This window comes from Pezoporus wallicus, unplaced genomic scaffold (genome assembly GCF_028554395.1).
Source record: "Pezoporus wallicus isolate ANWC-B61680 ecotype Strahan unplaced genomic scaffold, APGP_CSIRO_Pwel_v1 contig_7013, whole genome shotgun sequence".
Lineage (NCBI taxonomy): Eukaryota > Metazoa > Chordata > Aves > Psittaciformes > Psittacidae > Pezoporus > Pezoporus wallicus.
The window spans coordinates 47,191-56,110 of record NW_026639413.1 but is presented as its reverse complement, the minus strand read 5'-3'; the positions used below and the strand labels follow the sequence as shown (position 1 = coordinate 56,110).

At 43.5% G+C, this 8,920-nt stretch overlaps 1 non-coding gene across 1 annotated transcript; it reads left to right on the top strand.

Moving 5' to 3' along the window:
* The first annotated feature begins 4,319 nt into the window (after positions 1 to 4,319).
* Positions 4,320 to 4,487, top strand: LOC130602084 (U1 spliceosomal RNA). Its single transcript, XR_008972813.1, has one exon. It is a non-coding gene; the product is annotated as a U1 spliceosomal RNA (small nuclear RNA).
* Positions 4,488 to 8,920: the final 4,433 nt, after the last annotated feature.

Below are 8,920 nucleotides of genomic sequence, written 5' to 3'. Positions count from 1 at the left end.
TAAGGCAAACGTTAAAATTTTTATTTCTCCTGTATAATCCGAATCTATTACTTCCAGGATGAACTTTCACTCCTTGGAGAGCTGTACTTCAGCGTCCTAACAGAAAACCCATAAATCCACTTGGTAAAGGTCCCCAAACGTTGGTAGCGATAGCTTTAACAGTGGAGCAATCTAATTTGATGTCAGTGCTTGTTGCCAAATCCAACCCGGTTCTGCCCATTGTGGCAGCTGCAAGGTCAGAGATGGAGGTTTTGCTGCAAAAAAAAACCTGTTATTTTGAGGGGCATCGGGTTTTGCTGCCCCCTGCTTGGAGTTTCCAGACAAAGGATTTCCATCCTTATGAAATTTAGATTTACATTAATTGCTCCAGTGATATCCTTTCTTGCATCTGGGACAGAGTTGACATGACTTTTTTCTTTCTGCTTTTGTTTCTTTCTGGGACGCATTTTACTAATATGTCCTTCCTGTTAACAGTTAAAACATTTTTGCTGATTCATAGTACATTTTGATAATGCAGCAGCCAATACAGAAGCTTTCTGAGCCTCGTTGCTGATATCCTGTCATGTTTTAATAAACTCAGCAATGTCTGTAAACTTTTCCCTGACTGGGGCTAAAGCAGCTTTGCAATCTCCATTTGCATTTTCATATGTTAGCTGAAATAAAAGTGCATAAGCAACCTCAGGATTATCAATCTGCCTTTGTATAGCATTATTTAATCTGTCTTTAAAAGACACATAGGTTTCCTGAGACCCTTGGAGAACAGTCTTGAAAGGTGTAGTTTTCTCTCCTGATTTAGGTACTCGCCTCCAGGATTGTACAGCCATACAGGCAGATTGCTGAAATACCAGAGGGTTTAAATTAATTTGATTATGAGGTTGCAACCGTTGCCCGGAGCCTGTTAACATGTCAGCATCTATTGGTATTCCTCTTTGAACATTATCTAATACCTCTAAAGCCACTAAGTTATTATATTCCAATCTCCATACCAAGTATTGAGCAGGTGTCAAAATCATTCACATTAAAATGTTTCAATACTGTGGCACCATAGAACCTGAACTAGCCATCATTTCTAGCAGACCTAATATATAAGGACTTTGAATTCCATTTTCCATCACTGATTTTTTCAATTCCTTAAATACTGTGTACAGAATATTTACATGTACCAGTCATTTCAGTCATTGCTGTCCCTGCCCATATGCTTTATAAAATACAGGAAAAGAGAAAGCCATGTCTCCAGTAAAATCACCATCCTCTCTTTCCCCATATATTTTTGTATAAATATTTTAGTAGCCTTCTAGTTAACTAAAGAGATCAGTCAAAGGAGGTGATGTAGGTTGAGCAGCATGAGGAATATTCAATGTGAATGTCTTTAATGGTGTCAAAGGTGGGTATAAATTTTGCTTCTTTTCTGAATTGACAGAGACAGGATCAAGAAGGATCATCAGGCTTCTCAGAAAAGATTTCTGTCCTCGCTCTTTCAAATTGTCAGTATTTTGATCATTTGTGTTATCATGTTTCTGAATTATATCCTCAGGAGATTGTAAATTAGATAATGCAGAATAGAGAAGAAAACATGTCACTATTAAACCAACAGCAACCTCCATACCAAGGCGATTTTGAGTCTGTCTCCCACTCTCTCCCATATCCGAGTATGAAACGCCCCTGCTGCTGGAAACCAGTTGCAAGTTGTTTTCACCCATAACAAAAGATTCATTACTTGCTTCTCAGACAAATGATATCTAGAGGATTTTAAAATTTTTGTAAAACTTTCAAATATAATTTCTGTTCAGCTGATTCTACTTGTCCCATTTTTCTAATGCAATCCCATAATTCCCTGTTCAACGAGTATTACTGACCTTTAACAGGAGAATGTTGGTACCAGAAATTCCCCGTCTGATTGTGCAGGCACAGCAATGTCAAGAAGTTTAGTTACCACACAAGGAGGGCACCATTTGCAGCATCTGTAAAGAAAGAGGCTAAACACACACACACACACACACACACATACACTGCTTTCACAACTAGTTCTACCTCATTCACTCAAGCATGGTAATATGTAGCATACAGATACGGGTCTGAGCTGCGAAGCCAAACAGCAGCTACATCATTCCCAGTGACTGTTTTCAGTCACTATAAACTCCATTCTATAAACAATCACTCCCCAGGCTGCTTCCCAGCCCGACCTTGCACCCAAACACTCCCTGATTTACTCAAGACCCAGGTGCACTATCAGCAATTCTTCTTCTTCTTTAATTATCCACATAGTGGGAACAGGATGGCTTGCAGTTCCCACAGAGCATGGGGGTGCTATGACAGTCACATTGTACAAAAACATGAGAAGTTATTACATCCCTCAAAATCTCAGTCTGCTCTGTCTTTAAAATGAAGATTATAATATTCCCTTTCTCTTTTTAAGCCTGACTAATTTAGATAATAAGGTCTTCTGGGCATGAACTGTCCCTAAATTTGTGTTTGTTCAACACTGCCATCTCTACTGAGACCTATAGAAACTGCCATATTTCCAACAGAGTGCAATAGCTTATCACTAGTTTGGGCTGACAAATGCATAATTTCACTGTAACATTATTGCTTACAAGTAATGCAGATTATTTTACATTTTTCTTGCCAGAACACCTCTAAAAGTATGAATCACCCCAGAATTATGCAGATAAAAACTTTGCATCCTTCTTCACATGTTCATGTGTTTTATAGAGATAGAAGGAAATGCTATGGTTTTTCTTTCAGCATTTTTCTATGACAGTTTATGAGTTAAATCATATATTGTATGAAATCTTTTCCTGGGAAATGGGTAGTAAAAGAATGGGCAGGTGGCATTTTAGACTGAAAGGACTGAGCTGAGTGTATAGCCAAATGAGAGATGAGAGCAGCAAAATGGCCTTCTCTTCTTTGGAAATACTAAAAATAAAGTTATTCTCTACATATGAAATTTCTTTTAATCCAGACAGCAAATCAGATTAAAAGGTAGCATAATTCTTTCTGGAATCATATTCTGTCCATAGAAATTCTATGTGATGGATTTTGACAGCTAAATACTGCTGCAGAGAGACATCTTTATTTAAAAAGGTTTTGCGCACAATGTGCATAAGATATCTTTGTCAGCAACAGCAGGATAGAGGGCACCTTCAGCAAGTTTACCAATGACACCAACCTGTGTGGTGGGTCAACACAATAGAGAGAAGGGATGAGATACAGAGGGACCATGACATTCTCCACAGGAGAATGGATATTTGGTACATGAACTCTGAATTATCCTGAAAGATACAGCAAGGCCATGAGAGGCCTGAGGAAGCTTAAGCAAGCAAGATAAGAAGAAGCTGGAATTCACCGAGTTATGAGAACTGTGGACTGTTGGCAAGCTCAGGGTCAAGTTCTCATAAATGTGCCTGGCCAATTATATATTAGTTACTAGGGGTCTTAAGGACATGCATCCAATCATAATGTGCCAAATCATTGTGAACAAATGTAAGCAACAATAAATAAGGAGTTGATACTTTGTAATAAATGGCTTTTGCTCTGATCATATTGATCTCTGAGTCCATTCTGTGGCAATGACAGGCTGCAGAGGTGGGAGGGAGTGAACCTCACAGAGTTCAGCAAGGCCATGTACAAGGTCCTGCACCTGGGCTGGGGGCAATCCCCAAAACAAATACAGGCTGGGAGAGACTGGATTAAGCAACCCTGAGGATAAGGACTTTATTGTTTTGGGTTATGAAAAGCTCCCCATGACCCAGCAGTGTGTGTTTGAGCCCACAGCCCCACCCTGTTCTGGGCTGCATTCCCAGAGCACGAGCAGTAGGTCAAGGGAGGGGATTCTCGTCCTCTACTATGTTCTCAGGAGACTCCCCCTGCAGTCCTGTGTCCAGCTCTGGGGCAACAATACAAGAGGGACATGGAGCTGTTGGAGCGAGTCCAGGGGAAGCCATGGAGGTGCTGCAGGGCTCTGGAGGCAGGAGGAGGGAGCTGGGCTTGTTCAGCCTGGAGAAGAGAAGGGTCAGAGGAGACCTTAGAGCAGTCTTACAATACCTAAAGGGAGCCAACAAACTAGACTAGTGCAAGTTATGCCATCCTATGATTCTTTTCCCACAAAATATTTGTTCTATATGGAACAGCCATTAATTCCATCGTGTTAGGTGCTACCTGTTACATCTCCCTGTGAGAAGCGTTGTGCTTTCTTTAGCAGCTTTGGCCAGAGGGAAAGTACTTTCCCTTAGTAAATAATACAACTGTTTTGCAAGAGGTAATTGCAGAACTGTAGGCATGAAAAACAAGCAAGGATTTAACCAGGATTAGGTGAAGGTATACTTACCTGGCAGGGGAGACACCATAATCAGGCAGGTGGTTTTTCCAAGGTGAGGCTCATCCGTTGCACTCCGGCTGTGCTGACATCTGCTACTTCCCCAAATGCAGGAAACTCAACTGCATAATCTGTGGCAGTGGGTGACTGCGTTCAGCAGGGTTGGGCTCAGTTAGTACTTGAATGTGAGACGACCTGGGAATCCCGGGTTCTGGGGTGTGTGGGTTAGTATGGGTAAGTATCTAGGCCATTGAGCCCCTCCAGTGCTTTGGAACTTCACCACTGAACAAGTGCAAAATCCGGAAAAATTAGTAAAACACTTAAATGAGCTGTGTTGCCATCCTGGTCATACCAGAGAGGGACAAATCATGGCAACATGCTAGGGCTTGGCCTACTCCTACAGAGCGCTGTTCAACACTATCCAGTACCTTCAAAGGGAAATAGATGTCTCTGGATCTGTTGGCAAAGCAACAGACAATGCAGCTACTCTAACTCCAAATCCAGCAGCTACACCAACCCCAGTGACAAGTATAGCAGCCACTCAAACCCTGACCACAACAGACAGCGCAGCTACTCCGACTCCAAGCACAGCAATTACACCAACCCCAACTACAAGTACAGCAGCTACTCAAACCCTGATCACAAACGACAACGCAGATGCTGGTGCTACTCAACCCCCAAACACTGCAGCTGCACCAACTAAAAAGTAATAAAGGAAGCGGGGTTGTTAGACCAAGAAGAGGAAAACCACTTTGGTGATGGACAAGGCTGTAAAATTAATTTTTTTTTTCCTCAGATTTTGGGTCATAACTGTTTTGAACATTTTCGACCCATACAGGAATAAAGTATTGATACTGAATTAAACTAGTATTTCATAGTATAAAGAGACTTAGCCATGGACATCTACAAGGATTCTCAATATATGGAAGGCATGCAACAAGAGAACCAGATGTCTTCTCTCAAACCAATGTAGGCCTTCCTGCTGTTGATAAGGCCTGAGAATAGGTAAACAGCTGAAAAAGAAAACTAGAGGAGCCTCTCAGGGTCCCAAATTAGACCAAACAAGAACATGTAATTAATTCGTAAGACTAAACCAAGCATTCCAATGTCCTTAACTAACTGATTTGCATAAAAGTGTAAACTGAGTGGGGGTATTTTTCCTCAGATGACCACCAGGACCCCAGAGATCACTCCTCAAATTCACAGTGCCTGCACCACAGCCTTATCTACCCAAATTACCATATGCAATAAGTAATGAGAATTTGGTGGGCATTTCACAGAATGTTGGTGAGTATGAATGTAATAAAGGCATATAAGCTATAAACTGTCTCTTCTCAGTGTGCGTGATAGTCAGAGCAATCCCCCGTGTACCAGGTACTGTAAGAAAGTAATGCCATTCTAACCTATCATTCTGGTTAGACGATTTCCTGGATTTCCTGTTTTGTGGTTTAAGCCCAGTCAGCCATGCAGCTTGCTCACTCACTCCTCCCTTCCTCCCCCTGATCCTGGAGGGATGGGGAGGAGAATTGAAAAAATGTAACTCCCATGGGTTGAGATAAGAACAGTCCAGTAACTAAGGTATAACACAAAACCACCACTACCACCAATAATAATAATGATATGGGAAATAGCAAGGGAAGAGAATACAGACACTCACCACCCACCGACCGATACCCAGCCCAACCCCAGCAGTAATCTAGGCCTTCTGTGTAACTGCCCCCAGTTTATATACTGGGCATGACATGCTGCGGTATCAAATACCTCTTTGGTTAGTTTGGGTCAGGTGTCCTGTCTCTGCTTCCTCATGTCCTCTGCTTCCCCTGGCTTCCCCTCCACCCTGGCAGAGCATGAGACTCAGGAAGTCCTTGGTCAGAGTAAACATTACTGAGCAATAACTAAAAACATTGGTGTTATCAGTGCTGTTCCCAGGCTGAAAGTCAAAACCACAGCACTGCACCAGCTACTGAGAAGGAGAAAAATGACTGCTACTGCTTAACTCAGGACAGTATCCACCTTTTACTCCATACCATTCCCGTCATGCTCAGATCTCATATTATATACGTATATATACATCCACACAGAGAGAGAGAGAGAGATCATTCCTTAGTGCATGGAGCAATCCCTATAAAACTGCTGAGTCCATCCGGTCCATGATGTTGGGCTCCATCTCTTGTAACAGTCTTTCAGTGCAGGAGAGGCTGTGTGCAGTTTTCACACTTGTGAATAACCTGGGCAATAATGTCCATTGCTAAGTCCACCCCTCGATCATGAGTCCATCTGTATGTTGCATCTCTCCCCTGATGGCCTGAAGTGTCGTGGGCCCACCAGACATGAAATAATTCACCCTCCCCTTCAGCAGTTTCTGCAACTTGTCGCTGGGGTCTCCATACAGCTGCCTTCCATCTCCCACGCTTCCAAACACTGGAGGGGCCCAGTGAACTAGATATTCTCCCATACTGTCCCACACCACAGCATGCCACTCATGAGTGCCCAGCCTCGGCAAAAATCTCATGGTCCTCCTTTGTTGTCATCTAATCCTAGACAAGACCCAAACCTGACTCTGCTTAACTTTTGAGATCAGACAAAATAGTCATGGTAACACACACTCTGTATGTGTGTCAACAAGGTGGTTCCCATCATAATCAGCAGGCAGGCCTCAAAGGTACCCAAATGTCATTCAAAACCTTCAGAACTCTCAAATGATGTTGCTGTACTTGTCACTGGGGCTGGTGTAGCTGCTGCACTTGGAGCTGGAGTAGCTGCGCTGTCTGCTACGGTCAGAGTTTAAGTAGCTGCTGTACCTCTCCTTGGGGTTGGTGTAGGTGCTGTGCTTGGAGTTGGAGAAGCTGTGTTATCTGTTGTAGTCAGAGTTTGAGTAGCTGCTGTACTTGTCACTAGGGTGTGTGGGAATGTCTCCCTCACAGGCTGACCACCTGAGGAGGGGAAAAAAATGTGTAATTGCTATACACTCCTATTATATACTGCCCAAAGAATGGAGGTGGTGACCACACTGGGAACACAAACCAGATCAGTTTCATGATCAATGAGTCTATTTTATTACAAGTCATTGCCATAATGTACAATGAAACAAGAACCTTAGCCCAAGGTCCCCAGCCGATAAACCCTAACACAGCAAATACCACCTGTAAGGTATGACATTTTGAAGATCAAGAGCAACAACTTTTAGAGCCAATAAAACAGCATTGTGACGAGTGACTATTAATCTCTAACAAGGAATGTTCATCACAAATACAATTAGACACTCTCTGGTCATATCTTTCATTATCTCAACCTGTCCTGGGTTCAGCACTAGCAGTCATTTTTCTCCTTCTTGGTAGCTGGTGCAGTGCTGTGTTTTGACTTTCGGCCTGTGAACAGAGCTGATAGCGATGTTTTGGTTTGGCCAAGGACTTTGTGAGCCTCATGCTCTGCCAGGGAGGAGGGGAAGCTGGGAGGAAGCAGAGACAGGACACCTGACCCAAGCTACCCAAAGAGGTATTCCATACCACAGCATGTCATGCCCAGGATGTAACTGGGAGTTAGCCGGAAGGGCTGGGAGACTGCGGGGTTGGAGGAGGTATCGGTCGGAGCTTGGTCGGGCTTGGGGAGCGAGTTATCGGTTGGTTGATGGTGAGGTGTTGTATTCTCTTCCCTTGTTATTTCCTTTATCATTATTATCATTGGTGGTAGCAGTAGTGACTTGTGTTATACCTTCGTTACTAAACTGCTCTTATCTCAACCTGTGGGAGTTGCATTCTTTTCGATTCTCCTCTCTGTCCCTCCGGGAGCAGGGGGAGGGCAAGAAAGGGAGGGAAGTGAGTGAACGAATTACCTGACTGGGTTTAAACCACGACACAACCCTTCAAGCCACACACTGGGCACCAAAAATAGCTGTCATGGTTTAAGCCCAGCCTGTCACTCAGAAACCACACAGCTGTCTGCTCACTCCCCACCCTTCCTCCCCCCAGCTCCCAGAAGCATGGGGAGGAGAATCAAAAGAATGTAACTCTCATGGGTTGAGATAAGAACAGTCCAGTAACTAAGGTATAACACAAAACCACTACTGCTACCACCAGTAATAACAATGATACGGGAAATAACAAGGGAAGAGAATATAACCGCTCACCACCTGCTGACCAATGCCCTGCCCAACCAAGCAGTGATCAAGCCCTTCTGGGTAATTGCCCCAGTTTATGTAATAGGCATGACGTGCTGTGGTATCAAATACCTCTTTGGTTAGTTTGGGTCAGGTGTCCTGTCTCTGCTTCCTCCCGGCTTCCCCTCCTCCCTGGCAGAGCATGAGGCTCAGAAAGTCCTTGGTCGGAGTAAACATCACTGAGCAGCAACTAAAAACATTGGTGTTATCAGCGCTGTTCCCAGGCTGAAAGTCAAAGCCACAGCACTGCACCAGCTACTGAGAAGGAGAAAAATGATTGCTACTGCTGAATCCAGGACACGGAGAAACCCAGGATTTTCTGTGCTGGAGCAGATCAATAAGTCATTTAATTTGTTATCCTTTTTCCAGTACTGGCTAGCACCAAACACTGTAGAAAAAACCCTCTTCAGGGCATGTGTTCTGGCAAAGTTCTGCTCTATCTTTACTGA